The sequence below is a fragment of the Symphalangus syndactylus genome, chromosome 9 (genome assembly GCF_028878055.3).
Source record: "Symphalangus syndactylus isolate Jambi chromosome 9, NHGRI_mSymSyn1-v2.1_pri, whole genome shotgun sequence".
NCBI classification, from domain to species: Eukaryota; Metazoa; Chordata; class Mammalia; order Primates; family Hylobatidae; genus Symphalangus; species Symphalangus syndactylus.
The window spans coordinates 22,613,627-22,632,271 of record NC_072431.2 but is presented as its reverse complement, the minus strand read 5'-3'; the positions used below and the strand labels follow the sequence as shown (position 1 = coordinate 22,632,271).

The window sequence follows — 18,645 nt, the reverse complement described above, 5'->3', positions numbered from 1 at the left end:
TCAATCTCCTGACCTCGTGATCCACCCACCTCGGCCTCCCAAAGTGTTGGGATTACAGGCGTGAGCCACCACACCCGGCCCCAGGAATAGCTTTCATTGAAAAAATACTGTCTTCATAGTTAATGTCTATTAGCTACTTCTTAGAAGGAGAAATGTAATTAAAATGTCTGTGTTTAAAAGCGGCTTTAAATTATCAACACTGTCTTAGTCCATTTAAGTTGCTGTAGAAGAATTACTGAGGCTGGACAATATATAAAGAAAAAAGGTGTATTTGGCTCATGATTTTTCTGGCTGGAAGACTGGGTATCTAGTGAAAGCCTTAGGCTGCGTCTACTCATGGTAAAGGAAGGGAAACTAGTACATGCAGAGATCACATCATGAGAGTGGAATCAAGGAAGGCAGCAAGGTGCCAGGCTCTTTTTTAACAACCAGCACTCATAGGAACTAATAGAGATAGAGCTCACTCATTATCATGAGGATAGCACCAAGCCGTTCGTGAGGGATCTGTCCCACAACCCAAACACCTCTCATTAAGCCCTACCTCTAACAATGGGGATCACATTTCAACATGAGATTTGGAGAGGCCAGTATCTAAACTATAGCAGATACTATTCCACGTGTTTGGATTTTTTTTTTTGAGACAGAGTCTTGCTATGTTGCCCATGCTAGAGTGCAGTGGCAGGATCTCAGCTCACTGCAACCTCTGCCACCTGGGTTCAAGCGATTCTTGTGCCTCAGCCGACTGGCCTCCAGTGATCCACACTTCTTGGCCTCCCAAGGTGCTGGCATTACAGGAGTGAGCCACCACATTCTGCCCAGATCTTTGGATATTTTTTGAAATGTGAAATTACTTCTCAAATTTTAACTTAGATGTTTTAGCATGAATGACATTTTTTTAACATGGTGAAACCCCGTCTCTACTAAAAATACAAAATTAGCCAGGCAGGGTGGCACATGTCTGTAATCCCAGCTACTCAGGAGGCTGAGATAGTGCCACTGCACTCCAGCCTGGGTGACAGAGCAAGACTCCGTCTCAAAAAAGAAAAATCTGCAAAGGATCTGAATAGACATTTCTCAAAAGAAGACATGCAAATGACCCATAGGTGCATGAAAAAATGCTCAACATCACTAAGTGTCCATCAATGAATGAATGGATAAAGAAAATGTGGTTGAATGAATGGATAAAGAAAATGTGATATATGTACAGAATATATCATATATATACTACTCAGCCTCATAAAGGAAGGAAGTTCTGTCATTTGCAACTATGTGAGTAAAGCTGGAAGACATTAAGCTTAATGAAATAGCCAGGCATAGAAAGACAAGTATCATGTGATCTCACTTACGTGTGGAATCTAAAAAAAGTGGAACTCAGAGAATTAGAGAGTTGAATGGTGGTTACCAGGGGTTACAAATGGGAGAATGGGGAGATATTGGCCAAAGGACACAAGTTTCAGTTACATAGGAGAAATAAGTTGAGGAGAGCCATTGTACAGCATGGGGACTATAGTTAATAATAATGCATTGTGCACTTGAAAATTGCTAAGAGAATACATTTTAAGTGTTCTCACCACAAAAAATTGACAAGCTTATATTAATAAGCTTGATTGAATCATTCCATAGTGTATACATATTTGAGAACATTGCTTTGTATAGCATAAATATATATAAATTTTGTCAATTAAAAATGATTAAAAATAAAGTTGCTTTTTCTTTAAATGATGGCATTTATCTAAAGTAATAACATTTCTAATATGCGTGCCCTGATTTTAAAGACATCAATATATAAAAACCAAAATTTATAAAACCATCAAGTTTGCGAGTTGCGTTTTTAAATTATGGAGAGGTTTTCCTTTGTACCAAAGACCTGTGACAAGGCCAAATCCTATAATTTCCTTCATAGCACTAGTTTTGGTTACAAATTTACATTTATCTAGTGATTGTGTATCGGGAGAACCCACTCCCAATATTTTAATGTAGGTTCTTTCTATTTTCCCTAATTGTTGGCTGGTCTGAGAAATAAAGAGAAAGAGTACAAAGAGAGGAATTTTAAAGCTGGGCCTCTAGGGGTGACATCACGTATCAGTAGGATGGTGATGCCCACCTGAGCCGCAAAACCAGCAGGTTTTTATTAAGGACTTCAAAAAGGGGGGGGCGGTGTACTAACCAGAAGTAGGTCACAAAGATCACATGCTTCAAAGGGCAAAAAGAGAACAAAGATCACATGCTTCTGAGGAAACAGGGCAAGGACAAAAGCAAAGATCACAAGGCAAAGGGCAAAATTAGAATTACTGATGAGGGTCTATGTTCAGCTGTGCACGTATTGTCTTGATAAACATCTTAAACAACAGAAAACAGGGTTTGAGAGCAGAGAATGGTCTGACCTTAAATTCACCAGGGTGGGGTTTTTCCCCACCCTAGTGAGCCTGAGGGTACTGCAGGAGACCAGGGCGTATTTCAGTCCTTATCTCAACTGCATAAGACAGACACCCCGAGAGCGGCCGTTTATAGACCTCCCCCAAGGAATGCAGTTCTTTTCCTAGGATCTTAATATTATATTCTTTGCTAGGAAAAGAATTTAGTGATATCTCTCCTACTTGCATGTCTGTTTATAGGCTCTCTGCAAGAAGAAAAATATGGCTATATTCTGCCTGACCCTGCAGGCAGTCAGACCTTACGGTTGTCTTCCCTTGTTCCCTGAAAATCGCCGTTATTCTGTTCTTTTTCAAGATGCACTGATTTTGTATTGTTCAAACACACATGTTTTACAATCAATTTGTACAATAGTGGTCCTGAGGTGATGTACTTCCTCAGCTTATGAATATAACAGGATTAAGAGATTAAAGTAAGACAGGCATAAGAAATTATAAGAGCATTATTTGGGAACTGATAAATGCCCAGGAAATCTTCACTATTTATGTTTAGAGATTGAAGTAAAGACAGGCATAAGAAATTATAACAGTATTATTAGGGAAGTGATAAATGTCCATGAAATCTTCACAGTTTGTGTTCCTCTGCCGCGGCTCCAGCTGGTTCCTCTGTTCAGGGTCCCTGACTTCCCACAACAATTGTGTGGTTACTATCTGTCTCTCCTATTGACTTTATATTTCATGGGGAAAGATATTATGTCTGTTTTTCTTTGCTACTATAGCACTAACACCAAACTTCATACTTGGTATATACAGGTATATCTCAGAGATGTTGCAGGTCTTGTTCCAGACCACCACAATAAAGCAAGTGTCTCAATAAAGTAAGCCACATGAATTTTTTGGTTTCCCATTGCATATAAAAGTTATGCTTACACTATACTGTAGTCCATGAAGTGTGAAATAGCATTATGTCTAAAAATATGTATGTACCTTAATTAAAAGTATTTTATTGTTTAAAAATGCTAATGATCATTAGCCTTCAGTGAATGGTAATCTTTTTGCCTGTGGATGGTCTTGCCTGCATGTGAATTGCTGCTGACTGATCAGGGTGGTAGATGTTGAATGTTGGGTTGGGTATGACAATTAACTTTTTTTTTTTTTTTTTTTTGAGATGGAGTCTGGCTCTGTCACCCAAGCTGGAGTGCAGTGGCATGATCTCAGCTCACTGCAAGCTCCACCTCCTGGGTTCATGCCATTCTCCTGCCTCAGCCTCCAGAGTAGCGGGGACTACAGGCACCTGCCACCACACCCAGCTAATTTTTTTCAATTTTTTAGTAGAGATAGGGTTTCACAGTGGTAGCCAGGATGGTCTCAATCTCCTGACCTCGTGATCTGCCCATCTCGGCCTCCCAAAGTGCTGGGATTACAGGTGTGAGCCACCGCGCCTGGCCCAGCTATGGCAATTTCTTCGGACAAAAATGATGTTTGCAACGTTGATTGACTCTTCTTTTCATGAATGATTTCTCTATAGCATGTAATGCTGTTTGATAACATTTACCCACAGTAGAACTTCTTTCAAAATTGAAGTCAATTCTCTCAAGCCCTGTCACTGCTTTATCAACTAAGTTTATATAACATTCTAAACTTTTTGTTGTCATTTCAACAAAGTTCACAGCATCTTCACAGAGTAGATTCTATCTCAAGAAAGTACTTTCTTTGCTCATCATAAAAAACAACTCCTTATCTGTTTGTTTTACCATGAGATTGCTGCAATTAAGTCCCATCTTCAGGCTCCATTTCTAATTCTAGTCTCAGTGTCATCCATGAGGGTTGGAATCAACTTCTTCATAACTCCTGTTCATTTTGATACTTTGATCCCCTCCAATGAATCATGAATGTTCTTAATGGCATCTAGAATAATGAATCCTTTCCAGGAAATTTTCAATTGACAGATCTGTTAGAGGAATCACTATCTATGGCAGCTTTAGCCTTATGAAGTGTATTTCTGAAATAATAAGACTTGAAAGTCAAAATTACTTCTTGATCCACAGGCTGCAGAATGGATGTTGTGTTGGCAGTCGTGAAGACAACATTCATCTGCTTGCACATCTCCATCAGAGCTCTTGGGTGTCCAGGTGCATTGTCAATGACCAGTAATATTTTGAAAGGAATTGGCCGGGCATGGTGGCTCACACCTGTAATCCTAGCACTTTGGGAGGCTGACGCGGGTGGATCACCTGAGTTCAGGAGTTTGAGACCAGCCTGTGCAACATAACAAAACCCCATCTCTACTGAAAATACAAAAATTAGCAAGGCATGGCAGAGAGCACCTATAGTCTCAGCTACTTGGGGTGCTGAGGCAGGAGGATCATTTGAACCCAGGAGGTTGAGGCTGCAGTGAGCCAAGATGGTGCTACTGCACTCTAGCCTGGGTGACAAAAAGTTTTCAACAGTGGGCTTAAAATATTAGTAAACCATGCTGTGCTGTCAGCCAGGCTTTATTGTTCCATTTATAGAGCACAGGCAGAGTAGATTTAGCATAATTTTTGAGAGCCCTTGTATTTTCAAAATGATCAGTGAATATTGGATTCAACTTAAAGTTACCAGCTGCATTAGCCCCTATTAAGAGAGTAAACCTGTTGTTTGAAGCCAAGCGTTGACTTTTTTTCCCCCTAGCTGTGAAAGTCCTGGTATCTTCTTCCATTTCATCTACATTGAAGTTCTGTTGTTTAGCTACTTCCTTTCATTATCTTAGCTAGATCTTCTGGATAACTTGCTGCACCTTCTACATCAGCACTTGCTTCTTCACCTTCTACTTTTATGTTATAGAGACAGCTTTTTTTCTTAAACCTCATGAACCAATATCTGCTACCTTCCACCTTTTCTTCTGTATCTTCCTCACCTCTCTCAACTTTAATAGAATTGAAGAGAGTTAGGGCCATATTCTAGATTACATTCTGGGTTAAGAGAATGTTGTGGCTGGTTTGATCTTCTATCCAGACCAATACAGCTTTCTCTGTCTCAGCAGTAAGGCTGTTTTGCTTTCTTTTTATGTATGTGTTCATGGGAAGCACTTTTAGTTTCTTACAAGAGCTTTTCCTTTGCATTCACAGCTTGGCTGTTTGGTTCAAGAGGCCTCGCTCTTGGCCTATCTTGGTTTTTGACACAGTTTCCTTACCAGGCATAATCATGTGTATCTTTTCATTTAAAGTGAGAAACATATAACTTTTTATTTCACTTGAACACTTAGAAGCCATGATAGCATTATTAATTGGCCTAATTTCAATATTGTTATGTCTGAAGGAATAGGGAGGCCTGAGGGGAGAGAGAGAGAGATGGGGGATGGGCTGGTCAGTCGAGCAGTCAGAACACACACACAACATATATTGAATAGGTTTGCATCTTATGTGGGTGCAGTTCATGGTGCCCCACAACAATTACAGTAGTAACATCAAATATCGCCATGATAGACATAATAATAATAAAAAAGTGTGAAATATTGTCAGAATTGCCAAAATGTGACATATAGAAATGAAGTGAGCACATGCTATTGGAAAAATGGCACCAATAGACTTGCTCAATGTAGGGTTGCCACAAACCTTTGATTTGTGAAAAATGCAATAACTGCAAAGTGCAGTAAGGCAAAGCAAAATAAAACAAAGTATGCCTGTAGAAGGCACTCAATAAGTATGTTGAATGAGTGAGTGAGGAGAAAGAATTGTCTTATGTAGTAAGCCTTAAAATCAAATTCCTTTTTAAAGAAATGTAATTTTTATGCAGTCTTTTTTAGCGGTACAGCTATTATATAAATTGATAATTGCCTAAATATTAAACGACACAGAATGAAATCTTTAATGTAGTCACTGTTCTAGAAATACTTCAAATGTAGCCAGTAACCAAAATCACCAGACCCCCAACTTCCGAAGTTTTATTACCTGTGTGGGCAGCCCCCAATTTAATGTGGTATGGCAGTCATTGATGACTGTGCTTTTTATTACTTCTTTACTATGATTTCTTATCTGTATACTCTGATATATGGGCCATTCATATAAGCTTTCAAATCTCTAGTGTAACTAAATGGGTAATATAGTAGGGCTTTTATTATCTCAACAATATGTATTGAAAAGAGTTTGCCTCTAAGTATTTGTAAGTATATTATCTTTCAAAACAAATTCAGTTTATATAAGTCTTAAAGCCACAATGTTATAAAGGCCACACGGAAGCCAGTGTCTTGTCTTTGGCTGTACCTCTATTTATTTTCTATTGTATTCTATTTTTGTTCTTCATTGGGTCTTTTTATGCAGGCAGTCATAATTTTGTCTTTTTAAAATGTTTAATACAGGTTAAAGCCTTAAACAGGTTTTTTCTTGCTTCATAATACACACATTAGCAGGCATTTTGGTAACTATAACAAGTGTAATTTTGTGTTTAGCCGTTGTTATAGATATCTTTTTCTTATCTCAGTATGTCACTCATATTTTTCTAACTTGCTGCTCAACACTCTTCTTTTTTACTACCCATGGGTATGTATTGCTAGTGAGTTTTTAAATTCCAGCTCTTGAATTCCTTGTACTTGTAGCTTACTATTGCTACTTAAAAATGCTACTTCAAAAACTTGAGAATTTGCTACTTCAAAAACTTGAGAATTTTAGAAGTCAGAACTAATAGAAGAAAAAGAGTCTTATACATCATATGAATTTGATAAGGCTGGAAATGTCCCCTGTAAACAGAAAGATTGAGAATAACAGAAATCTACCTAAAAGATATGTCAGAACAAACAAAAAAAATCAACTACTGTTTAAAAGATGATTCATATTAATTACAGAGTAACTTGATATATCAGAACACTGTTAAATCATTCCAGGGAAATTGTCTGGGCATCTTTAAGCAATAGAAAGAAACCTGTTTTCATATTAGCTAACCTTTCAATTGTGTGTTATCTATTAATCTCATGTATGTTGGAGTAACTGTAAACCTCCTGCTTCTTGGATATGTATGTGAAAAGAATATGGCACTTATGAACAAACAGGCCTTAACTGAAATACTTAATGTTTCTGTTGCTAGCTTTTTAACTTTGGGCAGGTTAGTTTAATTTTCTGATTTTCAGCTATTCCATATGCAGTATGTCATATAAAGACTTCATTTGCCATATGAAGGCAGTTTGCCCAAGGTCACAGATAGTGACTAATTTATGATAATAAATAATATTTCACTGCACTAAAAATGCCTGATGATCAAATATAGGTTATGGAAGTTTTCTTTAATAGCTTTTTTTTTTTTTTTTTTTTTTTTTGAGAGGGAGTCTCACTCTATCACCCAGGCTGGAGTGCAGTGGCATGATCTCAGTTCACTGCAGCCTCCACCTTCGGGGTTCAAGTGATTCTCCCACCTCAGCCTCCTGAGTAGCTGGGACTTCAGGCACGCGCTACCATGCCGGCTAATCTTTGTATTTTTAGTAGGGACGGGGTTTCGCCATGTTGGCCAGGACGGTCTTAAACTCCTGACCTCAAGTGATCCACCTGGCTTGGCCTCCCAAAGTGCTGGGATTACAGGCGTGAGCCACTGTGCCTCCTTTAATAGCTATTTACTGTGGACTCTTTAGCTGTTTACAGAATTGTTTTTGACATTATATGAACATGTTTATGAGCACTTTCTATACTAATCAAGGGGAATATAGTATTTAGATGGTGAGGCAGGATAAAGGCATAAAAAGATAAATAATCATAGAGGATAACATTTATTAAGTGTCAGATGCTAAAGGAGATTAGAAGAGGGAATAGTTATGGAGAGCTGTTTTGGAGGCTGCCATGGAAGAAGGGGATTAGATAAGCAGAGAGAAGGCTGAGGATAACCTTGACTTTCCCCAACTGTAAAATGGAGATATTTCTTGCCCCATAAGGCTGTTGTAAGGATTCAGTGAAATAAAATATCTAAAGTATCTAAAATAAATGTAGTGCTTTGTGACTATGTGATGTAACTGCTACTATTGTTTTTTTTTTTTTTTGGACTGAATATAAGTGGTTCTTTCTGTCATCTTTAAAATTTTTCTCTCCCAGATGCCTGACAACTTGGAGATGACGTATAGTTTTCATCTTAAATACCAACTGACTACCTGGGACATAATGTTGAAAAGATTCTCAGACTCTACCTGGTTTTAGCAGGGAAGAATGCTATGATCAATTACTGGTGACAAGGCACATATAAAATAGGCTGGAGGCAGGAAATGGTTGTGTATGGGTTGCTGGAGTAACAGTATGTAAACTGTGTTTATTATCTTTGCTTTAAGTCCTAGTATGTCTTATTTGCTTCTAGCCTTCCTTTTATTACATCCTGTTAAACTTTCTAATATAAGATGGCAAGTTTTAGAAGTGAGATACCAAGTTTATATCTGTACTCAGTGAATTAGCCCCAGAGTAGAAAAGAATCTGATGTATCACCCCTGCTCCAAAATATCCCTTATGCATTCTTTCCCATTTATATTCTAGTGAGCTAATAGTTTCTATTTAAAAAATACTTAGATTTTCTGAAAAGCTGAAGTTGTCAATGTGATCTACTTGAGCCAGATGATTTTCCTAATGCAGTCTGTCTACGTGAGAAAATGAGAGTTTTGATTGTGGAAAGGATGAATTGGAAAAGAGGAGGATTTTTTTAAAACTGAAAAATAGGTTGGATTAAAGGAAAGATATGCCTGAATGGCTTTCAGCTTTTAGATGGTAGGATGCCTGAGATGGGCATAGTAGGGTTCCAAGATGATACAAAAGAGAAAAGTATGCTGAAGATAAATGGAATTTTAATATTAAGAGTAATAGAAGCCATAACGTTACAAAAACATGATTTTCTTCATAGTCTTATTTTCTGCTCCTTTCTCAGATTTTCTACTTCCTCCTTCATTTCCGCTTTTAGATACAGCAGTATTTTATTGCCTTTTGGCTGTCCAGGTTGATGGCTCAAGTTTTGAGTTTTGACCCATTCCACTTTCTAGTCTTTACTTACCTTCTCTCTTTAAATCCTTCTTTTCTTCTAGGTAAATAGGTAGAGCATTGTAAACCTCTGCTGGTACTAGTATTTTTTGGTGGAACCACTTTGTCTCACACAGCCGCATAAAGTTCTTCTGAGAGAACAATTATGCATGTGACTCCTTTTCTTGCATCTGATTTCTCATTAGAAAGGACCTTGGTTTCAGAAAGGAAGGACTAGAGAAGTAGCTGGTGAGAAGTGAAATTGTAAAATTTGTACTGGATGCCCTTTCCTCTCTGAACATTCTTGTATCTTTGCATGTCTTTTAAGATATGAATGCAGGTTTATTTTTTATAAAACTTTAAAAATATTTTTTCTTTTACTTTACCCTGTGTTTGAATATTATTTAAAATTTATAAAATGAGGTTGTATATTCTTGATTATACTCTGTCCCCATTTTAAAAAATGGATTTAATACCGCTAGTTAAATGATTTCAAGTTATAATGTTGTTTTAGACATATATTCCTGAACCATGGTGTTCAGCTACATTTAAAACTCTTTATTTTTGGAGCCAGGGAACAGAGTAGAAAGTACAAACGTTTCTAAGGCTTATTGCTAATACCAAGTACATGGTGACATCTACTACATAGTTGATTCACGAACAATGGGATTCCTATAAAAAGAAGATCTGATTCTAGATCAGAGTTATCCCTGGAACATGTAAAGATGTCAACTTTAATAGGAAGATGTAAAGCAGCTGTTCTTATGCCTATTTCCTTTTTACCTAGCTCTTTAGTTTGATGTGGTCACAGTGGCATTTATTCTAGTTTAACAATTAATTTATAATATAAAAGCAGTCCCTAGATTTGTTTGAAACCAACTGGTTACATACAAAAGATTAATTAAATTCACACCTATTAGAAAAGATATAACTTTGTTGTAATAGAGTGAGAAGGATGCAGCATTGTGGCAACTGAAATAGTTTGACTTACAGTAAGAATCTTTTATGCTTCAGTACATGAGCTCTCATGAAAATATGAGGAGGTAGGAAATAATGGTCTGTATCATGATAAGTTCAGCTAGTAATGGCCTCTTCAAAAAGCTGTTATTCACAGGGCAGTGGATTCCAAAGTTTCTTTGTTAACTTTCACTTGTTAGTACCTTGTAAGTTTTTCTATTAAGTTTATGTGGAGGAGTTGCTGTACACATTTTTAAAAAATAAAATTCTAAGGCAAAGAAACTTACTTTTACCTGTAATCATGAGTTGTTGCTTAGAGTCTTTCTTAATTAACTAAAAAATATGGCTTCAGACTATGCCAACATTTCATTTCTGGTAATTTTTTGTTTTTCTCCGAGACAGAGTCTCGCACTGTCACCCAGGCTAGAGTGCAGTGCCATGATCGTGGCTCACTGCAACCTCTGCCTCCTGGGTTCATGCCACTCTCCTGCCTCAGCCTCCCGAGTAGCTGGGACTACAGGCGCTCACCACCACGCCCAACTAATTTTTTGTATTTTTAGTAGAGACGGGGTTTCACCGTGTTGGCCAGGATGGTCTCAATCTCCTGACCTCATGATCCACCTGCCTCGGCCTCCCAAAGTGCTGGGATTACAGGTGTGAGCCACCGCACCTGGCCCATTTCTAGTAATTGTTATAATTAAAGCAAAATGCTTTTAGGCAATTTTAATTTTGTTTACTGATACTTAAGATAACTATTTTAGTTGCCTCAATGCTGCATCCTTCTCACTCTATTACAACAAAGTTCTATCTTTTCTAATATCTTTGCTTATGATTTTCTTTTTAATGTATATGCTATACATTTTTATTTCAGTGTGCTTTTTTCTTTGTTAAATTTTCCATATCATCCTTCTGCAGGGGCCACGCTAATCTTCTGTATTATTCCAATTTCAGTTTAGGTGCTGCCAAAGTGAGTACCTGTTAGATTTTAAAGAAACACATTTAACATAGTGATGAATCTGCTCACATTTCTGAGCTTTCAATTTATAATTTATCATGTATTAACTATAGTAATTAAAATATGCATTAAAATAATTAATTTTTTATATTTATATTTGTTTTATTTTATTTTACTTTCTTTTATTATACTTTAAGTTCTGAGATACATGTGCAGAATGTGCAGATTTGTTACATACCTATACAAGTGCCATGGTGGTTTGCTGCATCTGTCAACCTGTCATCTAGGTTTTAAGCCCCACATGCATTAGGTTATCTATCCTAATGTTATCCCTTCCCTCTGCCCGCCACCCACTGACAGGCCCCGGTATGTGATGTTTCCCTCCCTGTGTCCATCTGTTCTCATTGTTCAACTACCACTTATGATTGAGAACATGCGGTGTTTGGTGTTTTTGTTCCTGTGTTAGTTTGCTGAGAATGATGGTTTCCAGCTTTATCCATGTCCCTGCAAAGGACATGAGCTCATCCTTTTTATGGCTGCATAGTATTCCGTGGTGCATATTTGCCACATTTTCTTTATCCAGTCCATCACTGATGGGCATTTGGGTTGGTTCCAAGTCTTTGCTATTGTAAATAGTGCTGCAATAAATATACATGTGCATGTGTCTTTATAGTAGAATGATTTATAATCCTTTGGGTATATACCTAGTAATGGGATTGCTGGGTCAAATGGTACACCAACAGTGTGAAAACGTTCCTATGTCTCCACATCCTCTCCAGCATCTGTTGTTTCCTGACTTTCTAATGATCGCCATTCTAACTGGCATGAGATGCTATCTCATTGTGGTTTTGATTTGCATTTCTTTAATGACCAGTGATGATGGGCATTTTTTCATATGTTTGTTGGCCACATAAATGTCTTCTTTTGAGAAGTGTCTGTTCATATCCTTCACCCACTTTTTGATGGGGTTGTTTTTTTCTTGTAAATTTGTTTGAGTTTCTTGTACATTCTGTTTATTAGACCTTTGTCAGATGGATAGATTGCAAAAATTTTCTCCCATTCTGTAGGTTGCCTGTTCACTCTGATGATAGTTTTCTTTTGCTCTTTAGTTTAATTAGATCCTATTTGTCAATTTTGGCTTTGGTTGCCATTGCTTTTGGTGTTTTAGTCATGAAGGCTTTGCCCATGCCTATGTCCTGAATAGTATTGCCTAGGTTTTTTCTAGGGCTTCTATGGTTTTAGGTCTTATATTTAAGTCTTTAATCCATCTTGAGTTAATTTTTGTATAAGGTGTAAGGAAGGGGTCTAGTTTCAGTTTTCTGCATATGGCTAGCCAGTTTTCCCGACACTGTTCATTAAATAGGGAATCCTTTTCCCATTGCTTGTTTGTGTCAGGTTTGTCAAGGGTCAGATGGTCGTAGGTGTGTAGTGTTATTTCTGAGGCTTCTGTTCTGTTCCATTGGTCCATATATCTGTTTTGGTACCAGTACCATGCTGTTTTGGTTACTGTAGCCTTGTAGTATAGTTTGAAGTCAGGTAGACTGATGCCTCCAGCTTTGTTCTTTTTGCTTAGGATTGTCTTGGCTATACAGGCTCTTTTTTTATTCCATATGAAATATAAAGTAGTTTTTTCTAATTCTATGAAGAAAGTCAATGGTAGCTTGATGGGAATAGCATTCAATCTATAAATTACTTTGGGCAGTATGGCCATTTTCACGATATTGAATCTTCCTATCCATGAACACAGAATATTTTTCCATTTGTTTGTGTCCTCTCATTTCCTTGAAGAGTGGTTTGTAGTTCTCCTTGAAGAGGTCCTTCACTTCCCTTGTAAGTTGTATTCCTAGGTATTTTATGTTCTTTGTAGCAATTATGAATGAGAGTTCACTCACGATTTGGCTCTCTGTTTGTCTGTTATTGGTGTATAGGAATGCTTGTGATTTTTGCACATTAATTTTATATTCTGAGACTTTGCTGAAGTTGCTTATCAGCTTAAGGAGTTTTTGGACTCAGACAATGGGGCTTTTTTAAAAAAACAATCATGTCATCTGCAGAGACAATTTGAATTCCTCTCTTCCTATTTGAATACACTTTATTTCTTTCTCTTGCTTGATTGCTGTGGCCAGAACTTCCAATACTGTGTTGAGCAGGAGTGGTGGGAGAGGGCATCCTTGTCTTGTGCTGGTTTTCAAAGGGAATGCTTCCAGCTTTTGCCCATTCAGTATGATATTGGCTATGGGTTTGTCATAAATAGCTTTTATTATTTTGAGATATGTTCCATCAATAACTAGTTTATTGAGTGATTTTAGCATAAAGGGCTGTTGAATTTTGTCAAAGGCCTTTTCTGCATCTATTGAGATAATCATGTGGTTTTTGTCATTGGTTCTGTTTATGTGATGGATTATGTTTATTGATTTGTGTATGTTGAACCAGCCTTGCATCCCAGGGATGAAGCCAACTTGATTGTGGTGGATAAGCTTTTCGATGTGCCTCTGGATTTGGTGTGACAGCATTTTATTGAGGATTTTCACATCGATGTTCATCAGGGATATAGGCCTAAAATTTCCTTTTTTGTGTGTGTGTCTCTGCCAGGTTTTGGTATCAGGCTGATGCTGGCCTCATAAAATGAATTAGGGAGGAGTCCCTCTTTTCTATTGTTTGGAATAGTTTCAGAAGGAATGGTAGCAGCTCCTCTTCGTACCTCTGGTAGAATTCGTCTGTGAATCTGTCTGGTCCTGGGCTTTTTTTGGTTGTTAGGCTATTAATTACTGCCTTAATTTCAGAATTTGTTATTGGTCTATTCAGGTATTAGTTTAGTCTTGGGTGGGTGTATGTGTACAGGAATTTATCCATTTCTTCTAGATTTTCTAGTTGATTTGCGTAGAGGTGTTTACAGTATTCTCTGATGGTAGTCTGTATTTCTGTGGGATCAGTGGTGATATCCCTTTCATCATTTTTCATTGTGTCTATTTGATTCCTCTCTCTTTTCTTCTTTATTAGTCTGGCTAGTGGTCTATCCATTTTGTTAATCTTTTCAAAAAAACCAGCTCCTGGATTCATTGATTTTTTGAAGGGTTTTTCATGTCTCTATCTCTTTCAGTTCTTCTCTGATCTTAGTTATTTCTTGTCTTCTGCTAGCTTTTGAATTTGTTTGCTCTTGCTTCTCTAGTTCTTTTAATTGTGATGTTAAGGTGTCTAGTTTAGATCTTTCTAGCTTTCTGATGTGGGCATTTAGTGCTATAAATTTCCCTCTAAACACCGCTTTAGTTGTGTCCTAGAGATTCTGGTACATTGTATCTTTGAACTCATTGGTTTCAAAGAACTGATTTATTTCTGTCTTAATTTCATTATTTACCCAGTAGTAGTCATTCAGGAGCAGGTTGTTGAGTTTCCACGTAGTTGTGCGGTTTTGATTGAGTTTCTTAATCCTGAGTTCTAATTTGATTGCACCATGGTGTGAGAGACTGTTTGTTATGATTTCCATTCTTTTGCATTTGGCAAAGAGTGTTTTACTGCCAATTATGTGGTCAATTTTAGAATAAGTGCGATGTGGTGCTAAGAAGAATGTGTATTCTCTTGATTTGGGGTGGAGAGTTCTGTAGATGTCTATTAGGTCTGTTTGGTCCAGAGCTGAGTTGAAGTCCTGAATCTCCTTGTTAATTTTTTGTCTTGTTGATCTGTCTAATATTGATAGTGGGGTGTTAAAGTCTCCCACTGTTACTGTGTGGGAGTCTAAGTCTCTTTGTAGGTCTCTAAGAACTAGCTTTATGAATCTGGGTGCTCCTGTATTGGGTGCATATATATTTAAGATAGTGCTTCTTGTTGCATTGATCCATTTACTATTATGTAATGCCCTTATTTGTCTTTTTTGTTCTTTGTTGGTTTAAAGTCTGTTTTATCAGAGACTAGGATTGTACCCCCGCTTTTTTTTTTTTTTTTTTTTTGCTTTCCATTTGCCTGGTAAATATTCATTCATTCCTTTATTTTGAGCCTATGTGTGTCTTTGCACGAGATAGGTCTCCTGAATACAGCACACTGATGGGTCTTGACTCTTTATCCAATTTGCCAGTCTGTGTCTTTTAATTGGGGCATTTAGCCCATTTATATTTTATATATATGTGTGTGTGTGTGTGTGTATTTTTTTGAGATGGGATCTCCCTTTGTCTCCCAGGCTGGAGTGCAGTGGTGCAATCTCAGCTCACTGCAACCTCTGCCTCCCAGGTTGAAACAATTCTTCTGCCTCAGCCTCCTGAGTAGCTGGGACTACAGGTATGCACCACCATGCCCGGCTAATTTTTGTATTCTTAGTAGAGACGGGGTTTCACCATATTGGTCAGGCTGGTCTCAAACTCATGACCTTGTGATCTGCTCGCCTCGGCCTCCCAAAGTGCTGGGATTACAGGCGTGAGCCACCATGCCTGGCCAAGGTTAATATTGTTATGTGTGAATTTGATCATAATGCTAGCTGGTTATGTTTCACATTAGTTGATGCGGTTTCTTCATAGTGTCATTGGTCTTTATATTTTGATATGTTTTTGCAGTGGCTGGTACTGGTTTTTCCTTTCCATATTTAGTGCTTCCTTCAGGAGCTCTTGTACAACAGGCCTGGTGGTGACAAAATCCCTCAGCATTTGCTTGTCTCTAAAGGATTTTATTTCTCCTTCACTTATGAAGCTTAGTTTGGCCGTATATGAAATTCTGGGTTGAAAATTCTTTTCTTTAAGACTGTCGAATGTTGGCCCCCACTCTCTTCTGACTTGTAGGGTTTCTGCAGAGAGATCTACTGTTAATCTGATGGGCTTCCCTTTGTAGGTAATCTGACCTTTCTCTCTGACTGCACTTAATATTTTTTTCCTTCATTTCAACCTTGGTGAATCTGATGATTGTGTGTCTTGGGGTTATTCTTCTCGAGGATTATCTTAGAAGTGTTTGTATTTCCTTCAAACACACAGAATGTTGGCCTGTCTTGCTAGGTTGGGGAAGTTCTCCTGGATAATATCCTGAAGAGTGTTTTCCAGCTTGGTTACATTCTCCCCATCACTTTCAGGTACACCAATCAGTCGTAGGTTTGATCTTTTCACATAGTCCCATATTTGTTGGAGGCTTTGTCCTTTCCTTTTCACTCTTTTTCTGTAATCTTGTCTTCATGCTTTATTTCATTAAGTTGATATTCAATCTCTGATATCCTTTCTTCCTCTTGATCAATTCGACTGTTGATACTTGCGTATGCTTCACGAAGTTCTCGTGCTGTGTTTTTCAGCACCATCAGGTCATTTATCTTCTCTAAACTGGTTATTCTAGTTAGCCTATCCTGTAACCTTTTATCAAGGTTCTTAGCTTCCTTCCATTGGGTTAGAACATGCTCCTTTAGCTCACAGGAGTTTGCTATTATTACCCACCTTCTGCCTACTTCTGTCAATTCGTCATACTCTTTTCTCTGTTCAGTTTTGTGCACTTGCTGTAGAGGAGTTGTGATTATTTGGAGGATAAGAGGCATTCTGGTTTTTGGAATTTTCTTCATTTTTGTCCTGATCTTTGTGGATTTATCTACCTTTGATCTTTGATGCTGATGACCTTTGGATAGGTTTTTTGCATGGGCGTGCTTTTTGTTAATGTTGATGTTATTGCTTTCTCTTTGTTAGTTTTCCTTCTAACAGTCAGGCCCCTCTTCTGCAGGTCTGCTGGAGTTTGCTGGAGGTCCACTCCAGATCCTGTTTGCCTGGGTATCACTAGCAGAGGCTGCAGAACAGCAAAGATTGCTGCCTGTTCCTTCCTCTGGAAGCTTCGTCCTAGAGGGGCACCCACCAGGTGCCAGCTGGAGCTGTCCTGTATGAGGTGTCTGTCAACTCCTGCCGGGAGGTGTCTCCCAGTCAGGAGGCACAGGTGTCAGGGACCCACTTGAGGAGGCAGTCTGTCCCTTAGCAGAGCTCGAATGCAGTGCTAGGAGAGCCCCTGCTCTCTTCAGCGTTGGCAGGCAGGAATGTTTAAGTCAGCTGAAGCTGTGCCCACAGCTGCCCCTTCCCCCAGGTGCTCTGTCCCAGGGAGATGGGGGTTTTATCTTTACGCCCCTGACTAGGGCTGCTGCCTTTCTTTCAGAGATTCCCTGCCCAGTGAGAAGGAATCTAGAGAGGCAGTCTGCCCACAGCTGCTTTGCTGCACTGTGGTGGGTTTCACCCAGTCTGAACTTCCTGGTGGCTTCCTTAATATGGTGAGGGGAAAACCACCTACTGTAGCCTCAGTATTGGTTGACGCCCCTCTCCGCATCAAGCTCTATTGTCCCAGGTTGACTTCAGACTGCCGTGCTGGCAGCGAGAATTTCAAGTCAGTGGATCTTAGCTTGCCGGGCTCTGTAGGGGTGGGACTCACTAAGACCACTTGGCTCCCTGGCTTCAGCCCCTTTCCAGGGGAGTGAACGGTTCTGTCTCACTGGGGTTCCAGGTGCCATTGGGGTATGAAAAAACACTCCTGCAACTAGTTCAGTGTCTGCCCAAGCAGCTGCCCAGTTTTGTGCTTGAAACCCAGGGCCCTGGTTGTGTAGGCACTTGAGGGAATCTCCTGGCCTGCAGGTTGCAAAAACCGTAGGAAAAGCCTAGTAGCTGAGCTGGATAGCACAGTCCCTCAGGGCTTCCCTTGGCTAAGGGAGGGAGGTCCCCAGCCCCTTGCACTTCCCAGGTGAGGTGACACCCCACGCTGCTTCTGCCTACCCTCAGTGGGCTGCCCTCACTGTCTAACCAGTTCCATTGAGAATAACTGGGTATCTCAGTTGGAAATGCAGAAATCTCCTGCCTTCTGCATTGGTCTCCGCTGGGAGCTGCAGACCAGTACTGTTCCTATTTGACCATCTTGCCCTGCTCCTTATTTATTAAATTTTAAATTGATTTTATTTATTTTATTTTTAGAGATGGGGTCTCACTATGTTACTCAGGCTGGACTCAAACTCCTGGGCTCAATTGACTCTCCAACTTCAGCCTCCTGAGTAGCCAAGACTACAGGCATGCACCACTATGCCTGGCTTTATTTTTATTTTTAATTGACACATAATTGCATATATTTATGGGACACAATTTGATGTGTCAGTGTATGTATTGCATTGTATCATAATTAAATCAAGGTAATGAGCAGATTAATCACTTCAAACATTATTTCCTTCTTGTGGGAACCTTTAAAATATTGTAAGCTATTTTGAGATACACAATACCTTATTGTTAATGCATGTAGTATTTGAATTTCTGTGTCTGGTTTATTTCACTTAATGTTCTCCAGGCTTATTCATGTTTGTGAAAATGACAGAATTTCATTCCTTTTCTTTTTCTTTTAAACTTTTATCTTTATGAGTACATATGAAGGTTTGTTACTTAGCTAAACACATGTCACAGGAGTTTGTTGTACATATTTCATTTCCCAG

General features: G+C 38.7%; 1 protein-coding gene and 1 non-coding gene across 7 annotated transcripts in view; one reads left to right on the top strand and one right to left on the bottom strand.

The window, feature by feature from the left end:
- The window catches only part of NUBPL (NUBP iron-sulfur cluster assembly factor, mitochondrial), a 352,593-nt gene that overhangs the window by 50,375 nt on the left and 283,573 nt on the right, over positions 1–18,645 (top strand). The window lies entirely within an intron of this gene.
- On the bottom strand, positions 11,155–11,260 carry LOC129490849 (U6 spliceosomal RNA). The gene has a single exon (XR_008660336.1). It is a non-coding gene; the product is annotated as a U6 spliceosomal RNA (small nuclear RNA).